General features: G+C 46.6%; 1 protein-coding gene and 1 long non-coding RNA gene across 6 annotated transcripts in view; one reads left to right on the top strand and one right to left on the bottom strand.

Annotated features, from left to right (window-relative positions):
• Positions 1 to 10,439, bottom strand: part of EPN2 (epsin 2) — a 43,606-nt gene extending 33,167 nt beyond the window's left edge. For 2 of the 4 annotated variants that reach the window (XM_053992166.1, XM_053992169.1), the window contains exon 1: positions 10,324 to 10,439. The gene's annotated coding sequence lies outside the window, so the exon portion shown is untranslated. Of the gene's footprint in view, positions 1 to 1,399; positions 1,462 to 4,481; positions 4,589 to 10,323 lie in introns of those variants that run through there. The other 2 variants (XM_053992167.1, XM_053992168.1) reach the window with 2 other exon arrangements.
• Positions 10,440 to 10,467: 28 nt separating this feature from the next.
• LOC128815432 (uncharacterized) lies at positions 10,468 to 14,806 on the top strand. Of its 2 annotated transcripts, none has more exons than XR_008439638.1 (3): positions 10,468 to 10,680; positions 11,992 to 12,161; positions 14,392 to 14,806. It is a non-coding gene; the product is annotated as an uncharacterized LOC128815432 (long non-coding RNA). The 2 variants fall into 2 exon arrangements; XR_008439639.1 differs by lacking the exon at positions 10,468 to 10,680 and adding an exon at positions 11,282 to 11,390.
• The last annotated feature ends 2,114 nt before the right edge of the window (positions 14,807 to 16,920 follow it).

Below are 16,920 nucleotides of genomic sequence, written 5' to 3'. Positions count from 1 at the left end.
CCTTCATTCATGCACAAAAAAAAAGTCATGTTTGATCAACAATAAAAATATTTATTATTATTTTGTTGATTTTTGTGGAATTGGAAAAAAAAAATCTGGTTTGAAAATGCCAATGAATCCCACATTCTCCTATGCAGATATACAGAAATTTTCACCTGTCAGCATAACAATTCCTCAAGTTTTCTGAATCCATCCTCCAGCAGTAAAATTCTACCTACTCTTTTATCTATTCTGGATATTTAGACGGAAAATTATTTGAGTGGGAGGCAGCTTGTTCATTTCAAAGAGGATGACAAAGACTTGTTACTCAAAAGCATCTGTGCCTGTTCCTTCATTAAAGGTCATTTTCTTCCAGGCAGCTCTCGCAGAGAACATCTTCTACCCCTCAGCTTTGATACCCTGCAAGCAGCAACTGGATCATGGCCTTGGGACTCCAGACATCTCCCAAGGAACCCACATGGAAAAGGCAACACCTACCTCTGTTTCCAAAGCAGCTGATTGTGGCTTGGGATATATTGAATAAAATGCAATAAATCCCTGGTGTAGCACTGCTCCTCCCTGTCCCTCCCAGAGCTGCCTGGTGATTATTGTTTTGACCATTGTTTTCATGCAAGTCATTAAAAACATTCCCTCGTTAGATTTAGAAGCAGGACACAAAAGTGGCTTAAAAACTCACCCATTCCATTGTCTCTTTTTTTTTTTTTTTCAAGAGCTTTCCACCTAGTCCAAATGCACAGAAGAAATTCAAGCCCATTAACATCCATCAGAGAGCAGTAATGAATTCATCAATATTGCTCCAGTCCGTGGGCACGGCACCGTGCTGAATCATTTGGTAACTACATCTGCAGCAGGAAAGGCTCACACAACCCTCCCCACCTTCCTGAAGAAGGGAAAATGAATGTATTGAGATCTCCCTCAGCTCTGTTATCCCTCTGGATGGGGTTGGTGGTGCCTCTCCCCACCAGGATTCCCACAGCCATCAAATCCTCCTGGAGCTGCTCCCCCTGGACACGTCCCTCCTTTGCCAAGCCACCTGCAGGCTTGCAAGGAGCTTTCAGTGTTCTTTCTTTCTAGAAATGGTACAAGGATTTGTTTTTTTTTTTTTCCTGCTTTTTAATGTATAATGCAAATATGTTAAGCCTTAAATCGAGTATTTAATTTGCAAAGGGAAAAAAAAAAAAAAACCAACAAAATCCCCTCCACACCAGGTTATCACACTGAACTGTGATTTTATTTTTGGGTCTATTTACAGACAAACTTCTTCCTCCAGCAAGAAGTTTTCCTAGCAGTGAAAGTTCTATGCATAAGAAAAGCTAAAAAGCTACCAAAATCAGCCAGTTTTCAAAGAAAATAATTATCGAGTAACATGGAAGTTTAGCTGCCAAAGAAAAGCCCATACCTGTGGCTGGAGCACAGCAGTATTAAGTTACTGTTCTCACAACAAAGGAAAAGGAACCTATTCTTGAAAAAAAAAAAAAAAAAATCAGCCTTAATGATATAAACAAAATTATCCTTAAATGCAGATTGGAAACGACTCTGCCTGCTTTGCCTTGCCCGGGGATGCCAAGGCTGGTGGGCTCTGCAGTTTTCCATCTCCCCAAGTCCCTTCCTTGTGTTTACACTCAGTTCTAATGGCATCTCTAATTAACCCCACGAATAAATAGGGTTTGTTAAGGTAGCCCTTACAGAGCAAGTCCAGCTAATTGAGGTCTCAGCACTCTGCTGCCTTAACACAGATGATGTCTCAGAACATACACTCACACATGTGTCTACAGATCCTCAACTCCCACGGCTTAATTCAATTAATACTATTAAATCTTTAATGCTTGCCTTCAAAGGCGCTTTTTTTAAATTTTTAATAGCTCTCATAGGTGAGCACGAATGTTTTATGTCTTTCTGCTATATTTTAAATAAACTCCTCTTTTCTTGCCACTTTGATGTTTGCCTTTCTGACAAACCTCTGCTCTGTGAAGCTGCTGCGACTTTGTTTTGTGTGCAAGGATGACATTACAAGCTCCAAAAGATATGTTAATCACCGAGCTGGAATCTGGGATTTTTTTAATTCCTCTCACCTGCCCTCTGGGCTGGGAGTTGGCACCAGAACAGCTTTCATCAAAACAATGAAACCCAGGAGCAGAGAAGAGGCAACTGGAGGGAGGGGGCTCTGATTTGCATCTGCTTAGCATGGAAGTGGCAGGCGGGGCTTAATTCTCTTTTACTCGGTTTTCCCATGAAAGGAGATTTTATTTCAATACTATTTTATTTATTATTAAATAGTATTTTATTTAAATAGTTAAAATAGGAGTTTTGACAAAAGACTGGTCAAGCTGGATGGGAAAATAAGCCTTGTGGCATCTAAAGGCGCATCTGTTTCATGGGCACTGAATGTGTTTTTAATTCTCCCCTCCTCTCACTCCAAACTACTTTGAGACCTCTCCCCACCTTGCCCTGCCCCGTTTCTAAATTTTGAATTTGTGAAACGAGAGAGAAAGCTTTGACAGCACATTTCAGGCCTTTCTATAGAGCATAAACTACAACAAGAAACAAAAACGAAAAAAAAAACCAAGCACAGAGTTTCCTCCCCCTTTAAAGTTTACTTTTCTTCTGAGTAAGAAAATCCTTCTTAAAATAAAACTAAAAATCAGCATTTCCAGGGACAGGAAAAAGCACTATAGTATTATATACACTATCCAAGCTGACATAAAAAAGAAGAGATTAAAAGCCTGGCTGGAAGCCAAGGCATCCAGACACAATTTTGCACAGAGCATAGAGAACAAAAGTGTTCCTGCATTCAGGATGTTGGAGCGTGTTTCCTGCACTCACACCTGAAAGCAAACAGCACTAAAAACCAGGGATCCAGTCAGCCCCAGATCAACAGGTCCCCCACCCCTCCAGAGTGAAAGATGTGCTCACACTCTCCTTGATCCAGACCATCTCCTGCAGAACAGACCCCCCCATAAAGCAAATTAAAAACAGAATCATGAAGACAAGCTACAAAACTCTCCTGCTGTTCCTCACTCCTCAGCATTTCAGCAGAGATCCCATCACACAGAGCACTCCCCAAAATCCCAGATCTCCAGCCATACAACACGTCCTGACTTTTAAAGCCCATGTAAATACTCCTGGAGGCATCCTATGGTCGTATTATGATGAAATTAAATATACACAGCCACTGCTGGTCAGCAGACAGACACCAAAATGGCAATTGCAGCACTCAGTGTGTTTAAAGCAGCAGGCCAGGCAAAAGGAGATTATTCACTAGGTAGTCAAACGTAAAAAAGAGCCAGACATTTCAGTCTGTCTCAGTGTCTCACAAAGGGGTCAGCGATTTGTAAATTTTAAACACAACACTTAAGCAGTTTTGCAGACTAAAAATCCTTTGATGATTTACCTCAGTGCTTCTCTGCAATAAACCAGTTTAAAAGTGATTTTGCTGTACTTGAGCTTTTACACTTCAGCTTCTCTACAAGAATTCTGAAAGCCAAGTCAAACCAATTATAACATTCCTGTATTTTACTTCCTTATTAAAGCTTCCCAAGAGAACCAGTAAACATATAAACATAAATATCTTTCAGAGGAGTCACCCAAGTACCAATAAAATCTTCAGAGAGCAGTAGCTTTGTTGAAAAAGTATGAAATACCACGATCATAGCCTGGTGCAAGGACGGTCATGCTGTTCTTCTGAGCAGCAGACAGAAATTTCTGCCTTAAAAATATACACAAATTGAAAAGATTCTCAAAACTGACAGTATTAAATATTGACTTCTGATCTGCATTTGCACACTCCTAAGAAAAGTAGTCTGTGTCACCTATGCTGTTTATCAGAAAACATTCCAACAGAGGCATTATCTTGACTTTCTGAGAAACTCTTCTAAATTGGTAGACAAAGTTTAACTTCGTGAACTCTGCTCAACAACAGCAGCAAAATATAGTAACACTTCTCATAGGTAATAAGCATTCCATCCTTAAAAAAAATCACTGCAAGCAGCAGAACACTGCAAGAAGCAATCAAACCCCTGCAATAAGGCAGGACAGGCTCAGAAGGCAAATATTTCATTAGATAATACAACAGAGGGGAGTTTGTCCTTTCCAGTGGTCATTAGAGAAAGAGGTTTTCATCAAGTAATTAAATACCTGGGCAGGGGCATTTTAAAGATGCATCAGATCTTCCTGGATCTGAATATTGAGGGTAATGCCTGATCAGGAACCTCTAACCAGACATTACCAGTCATAATCCAGCAATGGCACAAAATGGGAGGGTGTTTCTCTGATTAATTAAGTGAATAATTAAAAATATTCAAGTTCTGTTTTTCAACTAACAATTGAAGTGCTTTCCTTTACGTGCACCATGTGGCAGAGCATGCTGTGCTTGACCATCCACCAGAGAACAGGCACGTTAGAACAGCTCTGCAGATAAGGATTAATTAATGATCTTCAATTCTGCCTGATTTCATAGGTTAGAGCAAACATCTCTGCCTTACTGCTGTTGTCACAAGCCTCATCCCTGTCCAAACAGAGCTGAAAGTCAGTAGAAAAGCAGCTTCAGCAGCAACTGGGTCAACAGATTTGGCTGAAGAAATCCTCATCACTAGAAAGAAAGAGATAAATAAAAATCAGAATGACAAAACTGAGGTGATGCTTGGGGTCTGCTCACCCCCACGAGGAACCTCCTGGGAACAGAATTCCCACCTAGAGGGAAACGTGTCTGAAGGATTCTTTTGTGCTGCCATCCCAGGGGAGGAAGTTACCTTTAAAAAGACTTTGTTTGGTCTCTCCCTGAGGAATATCAGAACTGTCTGTATCAGTTGTTTCAGTGGGGTTTGTCCCACAAAGGTTTTACTTGTGAAGTGCACAGCTCTTACACCAGCGAGCAGTTTACTCATGCGATTACTCCCAGTGGACTCAGAAGAACTGTGTGAGAAAGAAGGAGCTTTGCCAACCTAAAGGTTGCACAATCAGGGGGAAAAAAAAAGTTCAACCAAACCAGGGAGGGGATAAATTGCAACTGACAAAAACTACAATCAAGAAATAGCTGGTGACAGATTGTTATTTAAGTACAAGGAAGTGATTTAAACAGGAGCAGTTGTAATAAGATTATACGATTCTCTATTAAGATTCTTAAAATGTCTTTGTTCTAGCAAAGCTCTGAAAAGACCATTGCCCTTGCAAAGGTTCAGAAACTACTAAATTGATGTTAAGTCTAGAAATTAATATGATTTGGGAGAATAAAGGCAAAAATGTAAAAGAACATCCCAGGCCTCATTAGTACCCTGTCACCCGTGCTGGTATTTTTCCCTAGCAGGGGTACCACGTGTGTTGTAGCATTTCTTGGTGGCAAAACTCAAACCCATCCAACAGAAGTAGGGAGCTTGCTCTGCCTGGATTTCTGCTTTTAAATAATGAAATCTCCCAGGTGAATTTTAGAAGCCATCACATTATGTGACATCTCCAGAAGGGCAGGGGATTCTCTATGAGGTTATACTGGAGAGAGATTAAATCAGTCTGGCTGCTGAATTTTAGCCATGACCCTCAGACTCCACATGTATTTTAAGTAATCAGTTCTAAAACTACCCCCAAAATTGGCCATAACTCCTGCAATACTGAAAAGCAAACAAGGCAAAGGAGTCTTCAGATTTCTGTCTGGTATGATGAACATAAAACGTCTCTAACTAAGGTGTCTGGCACGGTTTTAAATTCATAAGCAGCTTTGAACTTTCAAAAAAAGTAATTTATTACTTAATTTGTACAAGTATTGTTCACTGAGTGCTGCATTCTGAGAAACAAAAAAGCCTCAAAGAGCCAGGTCTGTCCCAAGCCTGCAGAAGCAGCACAGAGGCCTTCTCCTGCCTGGGTCACCCTCCAAACTCTCCTGGACCTCATGACCATTTAGGATTTATTATATGGTGACATGAGAGGCTCAGGCACTGCAGACAACATGGCTAAAACAGCTCTGGGAGGAGAGGCAGGGACAGGGGCAGGGTGCAAGGAAAGGCAGGAGCAGGATAGAAGGAAAGGCAGGAACAGACACAGGGTGGAAGGAAAGGAAGGAACAGGACAGGGTGGAAGGAAACTGCAGAATTCTCATGCACAAATTTCAGCTAATTACTCGAGACAGCTCAGGGAGCTCCACTCCTGATAGTGGAAGGAAAACTATGCCTTAAAAACAATGTGTATGGATCACAACAACAAAACAAGAGTGTCTTTGAGACTCCTTCAGACTTCCCCCAGCCACCTCCAGCATAAAACAGAGATAAGGGGAGCCTCCAAGGTGGAGCTGCACCCAGGCCTGGGCTGGGACTGGTTTTACCCAGTCCCAGAGCAGAGGCAGCTGCTCCCACTGCCAGTGGGGACCTGTCCGAGCCTGAGCTCCTGCTACCCCACCTGCACAGAGCTGGATTTGGCAAGCCAAGGCACAGGAGGCGTGAACAGCCCAGGCCTGACCTTGAACACAAGCTCGAGGCACCAGTTAGAGGCATTTATATTAACAGCCCTGGGTGACAGGAAACAGAGAGACACACTATTAACAATTAATGTAACACGGGGTATTGGCTCTGAGATCAATTCAAGTTCAATGTTTGTAACAACACCAGAAAAATGAGCTGAAAATTATCATACAGAAGAAAAACATCTCGCTAGCACAATAACTCAAAGTTATATTTCCACATAGAAAGGCACAATACTGAATTACAAACTGAATTCTGCAGACATCTCCAGTGCTAGTGCAACCAACAAGCACAAAGTACTTCAATACTGATTTTCTAATTACTGTCATCATTCACCCAAACTCCACTATTACATATTTACATAGAACTCAATCTTTTTACATAGAACTCAATCTTGGTAACTTAAGCTACTCTCCTTAAACTCTACCTACAACCACTGGTAACCTACAGAAAACACCATCAGAACCTTCTGACCCAACTACTTCACCTTTATCAATGGTCTGGAGCAGCATCATAAAACCAAGCAAACCTGGAAACCAGAGACAAAACTGTTATTTGTAAAATGATAAATAAAGAGTATCAGTTTTCCTGTAGCTTTCTACCTGCTGCACCACTCGCCGAGAGGCTGAGCCCAACAGCCACTGAGTTCCAGATCCATCCTGAAGCCCACAGTCTCTGAATTCACTCACATTCAACCATTCTGAATTCTTTCTCCACGCAGAACAGGAAAGCAGCCCTGTAACAACCAGCTAAACTGATTAACTCAGGCTTTTTAGGGTTTGTTATTCAGCGCAGCCAGTCTGTACCAAACCTGGAGCACACCAACGCTAGCAGACCTACAATCAGCCCCGGCAGGTTTTATTCCAGAGGACAGCAATCCATGTTGTTCTACTCCATGGAGTCTCCTGCCTTCTTAATGAGCAGCCAGGCTACTGAAACACACAAAAACCTGCTGTTCTTTGAAGCACTTAAGCCAGCAGGATACTGGTACGTTTCGATATTTTCCCTGCACAGATCAGAGCAAGGCAAAGTGGGAAAAGAACATTACAGGCGTCCCTACAAAGCAGGCACATTTCATTTTCTATTAGCAACATCCCAAGGGACACTTTAGCACTCTGCAAATATGGCCCTGGAAGACTGGGAAGTTGCTTCCTGAGTACCAGTCATTAAAGAAAGGTATTAGAGTAACTTATATTCTTCTACACCAAGCAAAAGCCAGAGTCATTTCCCCATCCCACGTATGAGACCTAAGAAAAGCAAGATCAGGAACATCATAACTATTCTTTAATGTATTTCCCCTAAACTGATTATCATTTAATGATTGCTCTCTCTCTCTCTAAAGAAAAAAAAAATAACAACCACAGAAACAAAACCCGGGTTTCTGTATCAAGAGAGACTATCAGCATTTTTATGAAGTAACAAATTAGGCCTTTGGCACTTCCCAGCAGTGATCCAAGATTTGAGGCTTCTTAAAAGCTCCAAGTTTTAAAGCAATCAAATGGCTGACAGCTGGAACACAACTAGCATGATTAACCAGTTATGTAAATAATGATGTGGTCAGTGCAAGCTGAATTCATTTCTGCTGCCTGCATTATACTGGACATTAGATGTTTGTGAGCTCTTCATTACATGTGACTGTAGGAATAATGCAAGTGAAAACCAACATAAACATCACCAGCCAGGCTACCTGACAGTCAGGGGTCTCTCCTCTGGTCCTTCCACACCCATCAGGTAACTCATAAACAGCACTTTTTTAGCCCAAATATTACCCACCACTGCTTAGCTTCTACGTAGGGAACAAGGCCATGGAGAGGTGGAGAAAGATGGAGAGAGGATATTTATTCACAAGGGCTCGGAGTGACAGCCAAGGGGGAACGGCATCCCACTGCCAGAGAGCAGCACTGGATGAGATTTTGGGAAGAATTCCTCCCTGGGAGTGTTGGGAGGCCTGGCACAGGTTCCCAGAGAAGCTGTGGCCACCCCTGGATCCCTGGAGGTGTTCAAGGCCAGGCTGGACCTTTTTTGGAAAAACCTGGGGCAGTGGAAGGTGTCCCTGCCATAACGGGGTGGGACTGGATGAGCTTTGAGGTCCCTTCCAACCCAAGCCATTCTGGGATTCAAAGATCCTGTGAGTGCCACCTTGCATTTCTTAAAGGCTGATAATAATTTCCATTCCTCAGCAGATGTAAAAGTCAAGCTGCTGTGTCAGAGAGCTGTTGTGACACAGGTGTAATGTTGCAGAGTAACTTCATGGAATAGAGGAAGTTACAATCAGCACCCCCAAGTCAAACTTCCTCAAATGGAACCCACAGTCGATTTGGCCTTATCAGAATCCGCCTTCAGGAATGCGCACTCACGGGTCATTTGTGCTTGATAATTTTTGATAACATAGTTAAATATTTAATATGGGTAAGATTATCTCTGAAATTCTGTCGAGCTAGTTTACCATTACTTCGAGCTTATAAAGGAAAATTTATCAAAAGTTTTGATTCTTCCCAATAAAACTCTACACTTGAGTTTGTTCAAAAATAACACATCTGAGAATCAGCCAAGACACACATATTTAGAAGTAACTCCTAAACAGGCTGCATTTTGCTAAAGATACCATTACAATAAACTTCTGATTTAAAAAAAAAATCATTCATCCCACATTTCACACCCCAACAATACAATTTCCTATGACCTTGTGTCTCATGAAACGCAGCAACACACTGAAATTATGCAAGAATTCTGTATTACCATAAAACACGTATTTCAGTGGAGAGAATAATAAAACTTAATCTCATGGCCTGATTTGCATTTTGAACTCCTCAAGTCAGACTCTACAGCCCATAACATCTGCAACAGCTTCACAATCCCAACAAGTCCTTTAAGGCCTCCTGTTGAAAATGGATGAGCATGTAGATAATTCAGGTTATTTTCTTAATAGATGAGAACAAGAAATACGTCCAACTGCTGTAAATTTAAAATCTCACTTGGCTTTTCAGATCAGTGTCGATAGCGTGCTTGAGAAGGGGGAGGGGGAAGCATTACACACCCATAAAACTGAGACCAAACGCTACCAGTTTTAAAGCCTCAGAGCTTTAAATCTTAACATGAATATTTTAACATTTACATTAAAGCCTTACGGCTTTAAAATAGGGGACTTCCATTGTGGGCAGCCTGTGATAATTACTGTTTCAATGTATTTCACAGCAATAATGTAACACAGCTCGCTGACTACCCAACCCTAATCTCCAGCATCACAGGTACTGCAGGTAAATTTTTTTAAAAATATATATAAGTATGTATCGGTGTAAATACATATACAGGGAGAGAGAATATCACAGAACCACGGAAAATCACAGAATTGTTAGGGTTGAAAAGGACCTCCGGAGAACATCTAGCCCAAGCCCCCTATATAAAAGAGACCCTTAAAAATCATTAAAAGCATTATCACACATCTCCCAAACAACGATATTACTGAAAATACAACAAAATAATCCCCTCCCCGCCACGATGGAGGTGAACAACGCCGGGGCGGGGGTCGGACCGGGCGGACCGGAGCCCCCCCGCCCCAGCGCCGCCGCCGGGAGCCCCCCGAGCCCGCAGGCCCCGCCATCCCCCGCAGCCCCGGGAGGCCCATCGGGAGCCAGGCCCAAACTTGGGGCCGCGGGGGCCCAGCCCGTCCCCGCCGCCGCCCGCCCAGCCACCCACCGGCGACAACAAAGGCCAGCGCGGCCCCGCGCCCTCCCCGCGGGGACCCCCGGGGGCCCTTCCCGCGCCCACCCCGCGCCCCGCGGAGGGGAAGGGCGGCGCTGCGGGGGCTGCCCGCCCGTTCCCCCCCGCACCCCACCCCACCCCACCACTCCGTCCCGCAGCCCGCGGGAGCCGCGCTGACCTGCGGGCGCGGGGCGGGCGCGGTGTCCCGGTGTCCCGGTGCCCGGCGGCCGCGGGCTGCGCTTGACACCCACACGCACCATCCAACATGGCGGCGGCGGCCGCGGGGAGGCGGCGGAGGAGGCGGAACCGGCGGCCGCGCGCGGCCCCGAGGCGCGGCCGCGCTGAGGGCGGGGGGGGACGCGGCGCTGCCCGTCCCCTCCTTCCCTCCCTGTTCCTTTCCTTCCCTCCCTGTTCCCCTCCTTCCCTCCCTTCTTCCTTTCCTTCCCTCCCTCCCGGCGCGGCTCCTCGCAGGCGGACCCGGCGCCGGTGAGGAGCGAGGCAGGATCGGCCCCCGGGCACGGGCGACTTTGGAGGGGTGAGCGCCTGGGGAGGCCCCTCAGGGCTCAAAGCGCCCAGGGGTCCCCCAAAAACCTGGGTGAAATAATACAAAAGAAGTCTGTCATTACAAAATAACCCGATTTATGGGTCAGGGGGCGCTTTAGAGAGAGTCCGGGGCTGGCTCTGATGGAAGGAGAGCGCCTGGGGATCCCCCTCAGTGCTCACAGAGCCCAGGAGGAGCTGGGTTCAGGGCTAGAGATCCCCCAAGACCCAGGGACAAAAAATACAAATTAATTACTATCAGTACAAAATAACCACATTTGTGGATCAGGGTACACCTTAAAGCAGGTCTGGGGCTGCCTTTGATGGAAGGAGAAGGCTTGGGGAACACAATCCACCTCCACACAGCGCCCAGGAGAAACTGATTTCAGGGCAGGGTAGCCCCCCAGAAATCCAGTGTGGGCCAGTGAGGTCCAGTGTGGGCTGGCAGCAGAATCATAGAATGAATTCATTTGGAAAAGACCTGAGATGATCAAGTCCCAACTTGTGGCCAAACACCCCCTTGTCAACTAGACTATGGCACTGAGTGCCACATCCAGCCTTTCCTTAAACACCTCCAGGGCCAGTGACTCCACCGCATCCTTGGGCAGCCCATTCCAATATTCAATCACTTTTCCAGGAGAAAATCCCTCCCGGTGTCCAACCTGAACCTCCCTGGCACAGCTCCCATTGCCTCGCACAGCACAGGTACTCCCACTGAAGGTGCCAATATAAAATAACCACATTTATGGCTAAGGGGACGCTTTAGGGGCACATTTGTGGATCAGGGTCGCCACGCTGGGTGATGAAGGGGAGCTCAGCAGGGGCACAGAGGCACAAACGTGGCAGGAGGAGCTGGACGCTCTGGGTGGGTCGGAGCACACGTCCTTCCCCTTGGGATAATGACTAAACCTGTGTCCGGCACCGCGGGCTGGAGGAGGGCACTGCTCCCATTGTAGTCCTCCCTGAATATATTTGTTCCCATCTTAAAACCGGGAGACAATTCAAGGAAACGGGACCTGGCTGCTCAGGAGACAGTGGGGATTGGTGTGGGCCGGGGAGAAGCTGGATAGCAGAGCTCTGCTTGGATCACTGCTGGCACAGGGCACTGCTGCTGGTTATTTAAAACCCAAATTCCTGAGGAATCGTGCCTTACAAAAGCACAGGGAAACAGAAATGTGGAGCAAAATCCAGTTTATGAGTCACTGCTTTTAAGTGAAAGGAAGGTCAGGCTGAGCGCTGCAAACTTCATCAAATCCCACAATGGTTTGGGAAGGGACCTTAAAAATCATCTCCTCCCCCCTGACAGGGGCAGGGACACCTCCCACTATCCCAGGCTGCTCCAAGACCCGTCCAACCTGGCCTTGGAAACTTCTATGGATGGAGCATCCACCACTTCCCTCCCATGGAGCCACTATCAAATCTGCCACAGATTTGAGGTTTAAATACAGAAGAACAGGGACTGCAGTGAAACACAGGGTGAGCTGCATTAAAAGCAACTTGTTTAGAAATGCTGCACATTCCAATGCCTTGAACACCATCTGGGAGCTGGGAAGCTTCAAATCTTCTGCAGTGAGCTGTGATTCTGGCTTAGCTGTTAACCTTGAGCTAGGCAGGATTAAATTCTGGGTGAAAAAAATAAGGGACCAGCACACATCTGATGGTATCAGCAGGAGCTGAAAGAATACTTCCCCCTTTTCTTCTTTGCAAGAAAACAGCAATGATGGAAACCCAATGTTTCTGGGCACGTTCATTAATCCTAATGATCAGGTGCTGACAGCTCTAAAGGAGGATAAGAAAGGTCTTGGTTAAAATAAAATGGGAAGAAGAGGATTGTTCCTGCTGCCTTCTCTCCTGCCTGTGTTCCTTCCAGATCTGGCAGATAGCTCTCCAGCGCAGGAGGCAGCTTCCTCTCCATTCCCAGCTCCATCCCAGGTGTTTGTCTACATCATTAAGTGTGCAAATCAGCAAACCCAGCAAAAACCTCCTGCAACTGGCACATTTCCACCAAAAAATCACTTTTCTATCAACCAGATTGAGCCCCATAGTGCGAGTAAAAAAAACCAGCCAAGTAAAATCATTTATTTTTTTATTATTATATCCATGTTAATGCCTTAAAGTGCATTAAAGTTCCTGCTGCCCTGGGCAGGTACATGAGTGGTAGAGCTGCACCAGCAGAGCTCTGCCCAAGCTGCACAGGCATGTTCCCTCCTGGTGGCCCCTGAGCAGACTCGTGGCAGTGGATTTACGTCTCTTGTTTCATACTAGCAACAGGAGGTTGCTGCATTTGTCCTGTGATTTTAAAGCCAGGAGCTGGTGGAGAACACTTCCCACTGCAGCCCTGCCCCATCCCTCTCTGGAGCAGGCTGTACCTGGATCTTGACCCGAGCCATCTCTGATCCTTCCCAGCCCACAACATTTCAGCTGCGTTGGCAGAACCAGAGTCCAAGGCCACGATTTGCAGCCCGAGTTGGGCACCAGGAGCTGTGGCACCACCCTGATAACCAGCAGAGCAATCCACATGGAGAAGGCAGCTCACAGACTCCCAGGATGTCCTCAGGATATGGAAGGGACTCACAAGGAGCATGAAACCCAACTCATGCCCTTGCACAGAACAACACCAATGACCAGGGACACCTTTCACTAGACCAGGGTATCCAGAGCAGCTGTGGCTGCCAAATCCTTGGAAGTGTCCAAGGCCAGGTTGGACAGGGCTTGGAGCAACCTGGGATAGTGGAAGGCGTCCCTGCCCATGGAGGATTTTTGAGACCCCTTACAACCCAGACTGTTCTGTGATTCTATAAATCCCACCCTGAGAGCGTTGTCCAAACGCTCCTGGAGCTCTGGCAGCCTTGATGCCATGACCATTCCCTGGGGAACCTGTTCAGTGCCCCAGCACCCTCTGGGTGAAAACCCTTTTCCTGATAACCTAAACTTTCCTGGCACAGCTTCACGCCGTGCCCTCAGGTCCTGTCACTGGTCACCAGAGACAAGCCGGTGGCAGTAGACCCAGCGAGTGGGAGTAGGCAAGGAGCAGGAGGATAAGGAGCAGGAGGATAAGGAATGGGATGTCTGGAATGCAGGAGGCTCTCCCAGAGAAGATGAGGAAGGCACATCCTCCCCCAGCTGCCCTCCCAGCTAACCTAGGGAAGAGCAGCTGCCAGGGAGCCTCAGGAGGGGCTGTTCCACAGCCATAATGGGAATATCGCCCACGTGGGGCTGAGCACACCACTAATTAGCTAATGAGTTTGTTCCAAATGTCTGGCCACAGTGCGAGGGACAACAGGAGCAGCACTTGAAAAGCCCCAAACAGTGACAAGTGCATTTGTCTCTTGCCGCTGACCCCAGCCCCGCATTAACAAATAGGTCACAACCAACGGTGCTTTGCAGTGATCTAATCCTCCTGCCATATGTCGGCTGCCCGAAAAAACACTGCACAGAGAACGCCCCAAAGCTCTGCAAAAATCCCAAGGAAAACTCGATAAATATATCCCTGCCGTTTGAAATTTGATTTCCTCACTCTATTGTTCCTCATTTCCTGAGAGCTGGCTTGGTGGATCACATTTTCTGCTTCTGTCTCCAGTGCTTGTAAGCAAACAAGACTGAATCTCATTATCCTGATGCATGGTCCTGGCTGCGTGCAATCCGATCTCTAAATCACAGTCATTTTGCTCCATTACTGATTTTCCTTCCCACTCCTAACCTGCAGGCCTTCAGAGGAATCAATGCAGAAATAGAGACGAGCATCATCTAATGAAGGTGTGTTTAATGTTCAGCGCTTCAGCCTGGATTAAATAGCCAAGTGAGGAACTGCCTCGTGTCTCAGGAGGTTGGGCACCCTCCACTCCAGTGGCAGCTGGAGCTTCCCAGCCTTCCTGGGTAAGCCACATGCTTCCACATGGGGTAAATGGGGACTTCAGTCCCTAAGAGCCCAGTTTGGGAAATCTGCTAATTAAATAGTCTGGGCAAACACAATCATCATTGTCCTTAGAGCCAAAGCAGCGAGATGTTTCTCAACAAGCACAGACCCTCCCCGGAATTTTCTGAGCTGTCTGCGTGTTGCTGACAGTTATAGAGAATATATTCAGATTATACAACTTGATGTTCACCCCGGGTTATTCTCTCCTGGATTCATGAATATTTCATTGAAATATGCAAAGTCTGAGTTACAGTCTTGTCTGCTTCAATTAGACACACGGATCCACGGGGTCTGCAGCCCTACCACACTTCCAGGGTTTGTCTACAAAGCGAGGAGAACCAAAATAAGAGTTTAGCTCCCATCATATTTAGCCTGGCTTCTTCAAACATCTTTAAATAAGGGAGAAAAGCAGAAGGATGGGAATGAGGGAGAGTAGAGCCAGTGAGCCTGTGCCTGAATTCAGCTGGAAGCAACCCAAGCTAATCAGAACAGAGCCAGCAGGAGGGGGTTCGTTCCCTTCATGATGCAGACAAACTTGTAGAACTGTTTCCAATGCAAATATTCCTTTTGACAAGTTCAAAATTAATACACCTCTAATATGGGTATTCAAACCAGACCTTTTCTGAACACGTTGGCAGATTCATGAAAAGAGAAGGGAGAATGCAAGCCCAGCACATTCTGATTTTCTCAAAATGAATGTGCTCTGACAGTGCAAGAGGCAGTGACGTTTGAATGTGCTTAGTTCTAGTAATTACCAAGTGTTGTGTTTCTTTAGAAGCTGGAGCTGTTCTCATCTGTGGGCACCTTCCCTCATTCCTTTCTCCTTACTGCTCCCGAGGTGCAGTTTCTCCCATGCCACAGCAAGAAGCCAAGGCTACTGTGCTGCTTACATTAAATCCCACTGAAGCCTCGGGGTGAAATTCCACAAGTTTTAATTGAACTAAGTCAGGTTGTTGTGGTTCCTGCCCTTCCTCCACCATCCCTTCCAATTCCCTCCCTGCCACCAGCACCAGCTTATACCACCTGTGGTGAAGATTAATCTCTTTTTTTGGGGGGAGTGCTGCTTCTCAGCCAGTTCAGCTCCCTGAACCAGCTCACCAGAGGCTCAGATCAGCACCCACATCAGCAGAAAAGAGAGGACAGGGCCATGCAAGGCCACACCGACTGCTGAGGAGGTATTTTTCTGGGTTTATAGGACACAAGGACCACATTTGACCTAAAGAGCCTGGATCTGCTGCTTGTTTCCAGGCTGGGAGCACTCACCCATTAGGACCATCTGCACAGTTTGGAGTGGCAGACTCAGGCCCAGCAAAGTCAGGCTCATTTATTGTTACCATCTGGCTCCCCAAAGCAAGTCACCAAGGCAGAGCCTGTAAGCTCCTGCTGGAGGATGGGCATTCCCTTTTGCTTGGTACAGTTTGTTCTATCCCTCTTGACTTCTTCCTTGTCACAACAAGAGGACTTCCTGCCAGGATGGAGCTGATGGACAACATCACCCATCAGAATTCCTCCTCCTCATTCCTGCAGCCGCCCAAAGAATGTCACCCGGAGAGTCAGCCCCTCCCTTTTGCCCCAGGCCCATCCTCAGACTGATAGAGGCTCCATAATCACTTCCAAACTGCAGGATGACCTGTGCAGTTGCACAAGGATCTCACGTGGCCAGGGATTATCCTCACTCCTCCCAGCTGTTTCTAACCTTGAGGGAAAACGCCCTGTGGGCTTGGCTCTGAGGAACCTGTCAGGAGCTACACTCCTGGCTCTGCCGAATCCTCTGGGATTTGGGTCTCCTCTCTCCTGTTGGAACAGGAATTTTGGCTGGTCCTGGCTGGAAAGGGTGGCAAAAGCCTTTGTACACTGGTAGAAGAGGGGGGAAATTATGTACCTACAACCAAGCACCCAGCCTGTGGCCACTGCTGGCACAGGACGTGGTCCAGCACAAGGAGTTTCATTTTTAAGCACAAAACCCCAGAAAGCACCACCTTCCCCACAGGAATCAGATGCAGCAAACCATCCACCCCTTACCTGGGGCGAGTCAGGGGTGCCAACACTGAAATCAGCATTATCACACCATAGTGTGGTGCTCACAGAGATTTTAGGGCATCACGGGGACAACTGGAGCTTCCTTCACGTGTGCTCTGCTCCCAGAGCATCCAACGCCTGGAAAGCCACCTCAGCTCCAGCCCTGGGAGCTGAGCTGCACAGCTACAGCCAGCTTTAGCTCAAATTTCAGAGCCTTGCTCTCAGACACAAAGGTGTGACCCCCAAAGCAGAGCAAGTACTGGAAGCTGCAGGTATTTTGTGTCTTTTAAACAGAGAGGC

Source organism: Vidua macroura, chromosome 16 (assembly GCF_024509145.1).
Source record: "Vidua macroura isolate BioBank_ID:100142 chromosome 16, ASM2450914v1, whole genome shotgun sequence".
In the NCBI taxonomy this organism is placed as follows: domain Eukaryota; kingdom Metazoa; phylum Chordata; class Aves; order Passeriformes; family Viduidae; genus Vidua; species Vidua macroura.
The sequence above is the reverse complement of the archived record's forward strand: the minus strand, read 5'-3'. Positions and strand labels throughout refer to the sequence as shown.